Raw genomic sequence first — 8,061 nt, 5'->3', positions numbered from 1 at the left:
ATGCAATCTCGTCAAAATGCTGCCTATTAAATCAGGGTGTGTACCATACTTCTATATCTGCTTCAATTCAGTTCATAGTGGGTTAAAAAATACGTCCGAAAAGAATGCAAGACCAACATTAGTTAAGATAGACAAGTATGACTACAAAGTTGTATTGACTTTAGTGGGTCTATGTTACTTCTTCATGGGGAATGATTTCAGAGAGTTTCCATCCCACACCTTTTATATTTTTCATTTTTATGAATTTAAGAGCCATACTCTTACTGTTATTATCACACTGTTATTTAAAATTGTTTGTCCAGCTATTGAATTACATAGTCTCAAAACACTATATAGAAGAACTGTAACTGCCAATCATGGAGTTATCATATCCGTTAGTAATTATATTTTCTTAGCATTTTCCCTTAATAATTGATGATCAGCTATAGAATAATATGGCCTAAATAGTTATATTTGTTTATTGAGTGGGGGATCCTCCCCCTAAAACTTTTTTTTTTCAAACAAAAACCCATGAAATCTTCAAAAGGTTGGGATCGAGGTGAGATTTGTTTTATTTCCCACAAAGACTTAATTAGTGGAAAAGTACCTGAGAAAACAGAGTCTCTCCAATCTTCCTCTGTACCATCTGGCCTGGCAGACAAAGGTTACCACCTGATATCAAATTACCCCGATGGAGGTTAAACTTTCTGTGTGACAAGTGGTGCAAAAGCAATGTTTGTGTGGTGTTAAGATTCTGAGTTTAATAGCTTTTTTATGATTAGGCCTATTTTAAAAGGGACACAATTTCTCTTTTATCAAATAGAGAGCCATTCAGCTTTCCCCACACTTAATATTTGTAGACAGAATCATGCAGAGTCTTACTTTAATATCTAAAGACAATTCACCATGCTTACTTGAGCTTTATAAAGCTTTGACAGTCTGGTCTTAAGTGATCCAAATAGGAAACTATCTGCACTCATTGCTCCAGCTTTGCATTATAAACCCTCTGCTTTGAAAACTGAGCTTCTTCATTCTAGTTAGAGGAGCTGTTTATTCCTTCCACCTGTTGTAAAGATAGTGAGAAGAAGAAAAAAAAAATTCATAGTGAATTTCCAATTTCAAACCACGAGTCCATTTTAAAAAGCAGGTTTTACTAACTCTAAGTTTTCCAAACCTGAAATCAGAGAAACTCTGAGTTTTCTTTTTTACAAAAAGAGTTTACCTCTGTTTCAGTCACCATAGTAACATTCTCCCCAACATCTTAGACGCTACTGGCTTTGTTCAAAATGGGAATAACCTCACACATTCTCATCTTCATACTTTGGACCTTGTGCTGACATATGCTACTGAATGAGAAGAAATAACAGTATTTCCTCACCACCCTGTCCTCTCAGACCACTCTTTAATAACCAGAATATAATTTAAAATCCTCCGTCTCACACATAAATCAGAGATCTGGGGTCCATTTCATGAAGCAGGTTTACTGAAAACACTAGGTTTTCTAAACCAGTTTTCTATTCACAAAGAGAGTTTCTTCAACCTTTGTTTCAGTCGCTGTAGTAACATTCTCCCCAGAGCTAACCTGGTCGGGAGCAGGTTTTGTTCAGTAAACTCAGAATCTCCTCTGTCTCCGCTCCCCTTAGAGCCAATTCATTGATTCACTTTATTGATCTCACAGTGGAGACATGTACTCTTTACATCAGCTCAAATAGTCAAAGAAGAAGAATGTGCCAAAGGAAGAAAAGGGTGCATGGCTTATATCTAGTATTAACAGTATGTCCACCTATGACATCTTTTGTTTTTTGTTTTTTATAGTAGGATCATTATACAGGATTATTTCACAGCGTGGCAACATGGGTATCTATATATAGATGGATATTTATATATATATTTATTGCACTGGGTGTCAAATATAGAGAAACAGGTTATTGCACAGGGTATCAAATAGTAATTGCACAGAGCCATGGACTTGTTAAAAGTTGTACATGCACAGTAACTCCTCTGCAATGCAAACGGTTAGGAGAGCTTGGGGCATAGGAGGGCTGCAGGTGGAAGGAACTGTCGTCACACTCGTAGTGCGGCTGGGATTCACATGGAAAATAATATAATATAGTGTACTTTTTCTAGATGTTTATTCATTTGCATAGTGCTCTTAAATAAACAAATTCTTAATTTAATTCTTAATTCATAAAGCTAACTAAGCTTATTAATAGCTTCTCCATTATTAAACAAGTACATTATTTTTTTTAGGTTTGTGACACAATATTGGACCATGCAAAACACAGATTTGCCTTCACAAAGCCTGCGAAGGGCAAGATGTATGTACAAAAAGGAAAACCTGTTAATTTTTATAATGTTGTTTTTTGTTGTTGGCATTCTTATAGATATAATGGTGTCATAACTTAGTATATGTTTGATTGGTTTGCTGTCTATTTTGAATTTATAGCCCCCTGGAAAAAACTCCACCAGCCACCACTGCTATCATGGCATATCGTTAGCTTCAATAAATGTTGTTTATTGAAGCTAAAGTTTTGGTTTAACTCTGCCCACCACTGGCAACAAGTATAACATCATGTTTAAATAAAACGAAACATAATAAGGGGAATTGAAACACACAGATGACAAAACCAAAATCTATTGCAGCCAGAATTCATTTAGTATCCTACATTATCCCTCAGAGGGAAAATTCAATGGTACCAGAAACAAGGATCCAATCCCATCCAACTTTATTTACTTATAAAGCACTTAAAACACTGAGGCTAAAGTGCTATACAGATTAAAAGTGAAATATAGGTTACACAAAGAAAAGTCAAAATAAAAAATAATGAAATATTTGGGGAAAAAACAGTATAAACCAACATAAATCAACATAAAATCAAAACCCAACTAAGTTTAAAATACCAGAGAGAAAATATTGTTTAAAAAAAAAGACTGAAAAAGGATGAGAAGAATACTTTCTAATGTACAGCAGCATTGATCAGTTTAAGACTGCCAACAGAGAAGACCAGCACCCCTCTGAGCTTGTGCTAGGTTCTGGGTAATGACAAGAGCTAAAAGTTGGCTCAACTCAGAAGACTAGATCTCACATAACATAATCTTAAAACTGATCCTATAATGGAAGGGCAGCAAGCAGATTGTACTCAAACCTTTTTGAGATAAAACATATCGACAAGCATTCTGCACCAGAAGACTGATTAAGGACCCACTAATGCCAAAATAAAGTGTGGTACAGTTATCCAGCCACATCTCACTAAGGATGAATTAATGTCTCCAAGATACTTAGGCCAATCTGTTATGTCCAAAGCATGTTTATTCACACACAAAGGCAAACTGTGTAGTTAAGATACTCTGATGGACAAAAAACACTGTAATATTCTGCAAAACTCAAGGCAGACATTTAAATTTAGATAAACATTTCTAAATATACATTCCACTAAACCATAATACAAAAATGTCAATATACAGCTCAAAATGATCATACAATGTAGAAATCAGTACTGGATTTATAAAATCAAGGATGCATATCTGTATTTCCAGCATGCCAACCTAGGGATTGTTTTCTATTCATCTTTGTTTGGATAAAAGTCACTGATAGCCCTCCATCAGGTATCAGCAAAGTGAATTAAACAGCTGTTAGGAAGTACAACATAACGCAATATTATTAATGATAATTAACAAAGAATGCCAGGTTTTACAAATGTACAATAATCTCTTTGCACAATAAAAAAGTCAGTTTATGTCATAAAGATGGAAACTTAAAAGTTTTAACAACCTGATCATCAAATATAGAAAAATTAAGCACTTTGAAATTCGGTGTCTCAGGAAAGTATCTGTTTAAAAACAAAACAAAAAGAACTATTTGACCAGAAAGGTGTAAGAAGTGCAGGATTACCTGCAACCTTTGAGGCAAAACAAACCCTCTCACTAAGGCTTTTACTGAGTCTAAAGCTATTTCATCCACAGCCACAACAAGCAAAGATATCAGATTTAACTCTCCAATTTCTTGTGTTAACCAACTCATGAACTACAAAGATTTAGAAACATCTTACCAAATATGTGCTGGGACATTTTAGAGCACTGTTTATAGCCAGCAATGTTGCCTGACATAAACCAAAGAAAAGAATCAAGGGAATATGGTTAAAAAACGTAAAATATTAACTGCTTAAACTGTACAGCAGGGGTTTCCATAATATCGTCACCTTCTTAAAATAATTGCCTAAGTCATTTTTTGCAATTTTTCAGGAAACACAAAAAACTGAACCATTTGTTGAATAAATGATATTTACGAACAATTTTAATCAAAAAAGTTGTAACAACAGATGTCTTTTGACATACAAACAGCAAGGTCAGTCAAACATGGAACATGACAGAATTAAATGACTTAGGCAAATTTCTGAACATGCCTTTGTGACCTAGGCAATTTTACAGCACAAACTAACAAAACATAATGCTGAGGAGGCATGTGCATTTTTTCCACTTCTCCTTCCAGCTCTTCTTTGCTGAGTTTTTGTCTGATGCCTATTAGTATGGCAAATTGTCAAAGAAGTGATGACACTCGACAGGCATGATGGGTTTCATTGACTGGAGGTCCTGGAACTTTCTCTCTTTGATTGGCAGAGCACATGGAAACAAACTTATCCATGCCATTGGCCCATTTGGCACCTGCACTCTTTGTAGCAGTTCTTCCCACACAGAGTCTTCTGAAAAGGACAGCTTGAAATGGACCTTGCCGTCACTGCTAAACTGAAGACCCCGCAAGTCATGCACAGTCGGGTCTCCAACTTTTTTGCCTGGTCTGATGCTGAAGAAGTAAGATCCATTCAGCTTCAGGAACTCATCGTGCTTGAGCACTTTCACATAGTAAGGTGATGGCCTGATTCTTGCAGCCTGGAGTACAACGACATAGTCTCTTGGGGTGAAGATATCTGCAACTAATTTTCGTTCAATAGTACTATGCATACTGTCACACTCCATTTGTGTATGACCTGCAAGAAGGTATTTCTGGGTTATTAGCACCCCATATTTCCTTGCAAGCTCAGAGTATGCATTTGCTACACATGTATTGCGATTCTGATAACCGCAACCGTCGCTCCACACTATGATCTCCTTGAGGTCTGGATGGCCTTTGATCACACCTTCAAAATGATGATACTGAAGATGTGCAAATACCTCGCTACAGAGGTCACCTTCTGATTCATCCCAAACATAGCAGTAGCCTTCCTTTGATCTCAAGTTGAAAAGGGTAAAGTTGTGGACCTGCAGTTTTGTTTTGTAATACAGGCTGCTGGCTTGGGTTTTTGGACACAGTAGCACAGCTTGCAAGTCCATTGTCCAAACGGACTTCTCTTTATCAGCAGAATCCTTGTCCCTAGATTTCTCTTGCCTCGCTTCATCCTTCTTGGTGACATGTGCGTTGTATGCAGCCTTACTGATATTTCCATGTTTGAATGAAACACAAACATCACACTGATCTTTTCTTGGAATAAATACGGAGTAGTTCTCCTCATGGAACACAGCTGTGAAATATTGGATTCCAACAGCTCTCACTCCAGCAGTTGCAGCTGCCTGTCCATATTCACGATGTAGTTGGGAGATGGTTGTGCCTTGGTAAAGGAACTTCTTGTCTTTGTAGGTAGCTGTGCTTCTGCAGTAGTGTGAGTCAACACTGGGCAGGTCCCTCAACCAGTTCTTAAGGAAATCCTTGACATCAGTTTCAACCTTTCTGTGCCAGCCACTTTTGGGTCCAGATTTTGATGGCACTTCTGCTTGTTTTTCAGGGTTGATGGGGTCATCCAGCCATTTTGTAATGGTTCTTTCAGGGAGACCAATTGTAGAAGAAAAAAGTGCCTTGCACACTTTAACTCTTGTTCCATCTTCAAGCTTCAGTTGGTAGGTAAATGATGAATTGCGTCGGGATCCCTCCATAACTTTTTTTTGCTTTATGCTAGTCTTTGTGACCAAAGTGGTGACGTATAACCGACGTTCTTCCCAGGTGTTCATTGCCCAAATCTTGTCAAATACCCACTGCCGCTGCTCTTCTGTAAGGACTTGGCAGTCTCGAGTTGAGACTCGCTGACAGAACTTGGAGTTGCAGGGAGGACCCATAGTCTTTGCACTTATTTCTTTGCCACTTTTGCTCTTGTATGAAATTCCTTTTAGACGTTTCTGCTTGGATTCATTTTGCTTCCATGTTCTTGGACTGAGGTGTTTATTTCTTTTCTTTTTGCCTACATCTTTTAATTCAACATCCTCATCCTGCTGTTCTAAAGTTGTTGCCACCATAGATAGGCTGTTTTCATCTTCAGGAGAAGAGGACTCATCACAGGTTGGGGTATAGTCCGGATCTTGAATGACATCATCACCATCATCGCCATCATCATTTGATATTGTGTCTTCTTGGTGTGGATGTGTCTGCTTGGCATCTTTAACTTTATCCATGGGAGCAGATGGTGCATCATTATCAACATACTGCATCATCTCTTTATTGATGGTCTCATTGTCATTCTCAGTAGATGAGGACAGACTGGTGTCATCAATATCAAGTGCATCTCCTACCAAAATGGGAAAAAAAAATATTCAAATCTTTCAAAAATGTGTGATTATTCTGACAAACATGAATTGCCTTTGAGGTCAATTGTATTTAAGATACATTGTGGATTCCCAAAATGGTTTGCAAGTTGCCTCTAGATACAGCAACACAGGCACACTATAACACCAGTCAAATCATTTACGATTACTTATGTTCATCTGAAATTTTCATTAGTTAAAATCAATCGAGTAAAGAGGGTCCTTTGTGAATTTTTTCTAGACTGTAGATTACATTACAGAATTGAAAACTTTCTTAGTTAGATGACTCTGGAGTCTTTCCACTGTGCTTTTTAGCTAACTTACATCCATCCATCCATCCATCCATCCATCCATCTATTATCGATACCACTTATTCCTCATTAGTGTCATGGTTAATGCTGGAGGCAATCTCAGCTGGCTTCGGGCAAAGGCAGGGCATACCCTGGACAGGCCGCCAGTCTAACACAGAGCATTTTTAGCTAGCTTCCTAAACTAAAATTTTCACAAAAGATCACATTTTATGCAATTTTGATAGCCTAGTGTATATTATAGTAAACATCTTCACTTACCAACATGGGAAGAGTCCAGAATCTTGGAAATAGCTTCAGCAGCTGTGTAGAATTTTCGTCTCCTAGAATCATCCGCCATTTTGAAAAACTTCTAAAATTGCCTAAGTCAATTTGTCTGGTGACTTAAGCAAAAATAAAACTGCCTAAGTCACACTCTTGACATAGGCAATTATACAAAAGGGGTAGAATGGCATGATCTGTTTAATTGAGGATGTAGGCAATTTTACCAGAGGTGGCCAGCATCATGAAGAGATGATTTAGGCAAAAAAATCATTTTTGAAAAAAATGACTTAGGCAATTATTTTAAGAAGGTGACGATATTCAGGTTTGACCCCCAAACATAAGTGTAAAAGACTTATGACCCAAGGTATTAATTGGGTAAAGTTTTAAATCAGTTAAAACAGGGAAAGATGACGAGGAAAAACTAAATCTATGCAGAAATGTTGTTTTTCGTCTGATGTTTATGTGATTAATATGATTTGCCTTTGGATGGTTATTGATTTTGATTTCTGAAATTGATCTGAGGACCCTACACCTCTTGATTTGTAAACCAAGTTATGACCTCAGGCTTCAAGTTCCAAAAAACAAAAGCAAAATTTCAATGACATGCCAATATACCTGTCATGGTTTTGGTTTTGTTTAAGTTTTATCTCTGAGTTTTCATTGGTCTTATTTCGATTCTTGTGTTCTAGGTATTTTTGATTGTATTTGAGTTCTTAGATATTTCCTGTTTGCCCTCTTGTGTCAGTCTCCTTTACCCTAGCTCCCTTCCTGCCTCTGTTTACACCTGCTTCCAATCTGCTATTTAGCCCGTTCTTTGTTTCTCTCTCCCATTTATTCTCCTTCTGCTCAGTCACTCTTTGCTGATTTGTTGTCATTACTTTGTCCCCTTCTTGTTGTGAGTATTCCTGGTTTTCAGAATTTTTGGGTTTTTGCTGGATTTATG

The sequence above is a fragment of the Cyprinodon tularosa genome, unplaced genomic scaffold, assembly GCF_016077235.1.
Source record: "Cyprinodon tularosa strain WSP-4 unplaced genomic scaffold, ASM1607723v1 ctg283, whole genome shotgun sequence".
Lineage (NCBI taxonomy): Eukaryota > Metazoa > Chordata > Actinopteri > Cyprinodontiformes > Cyprinodontidae > Cyprinodon > Cyprinodon tularosa.
Note: the sequence above shows the minus strand (reverse complement) of the source record.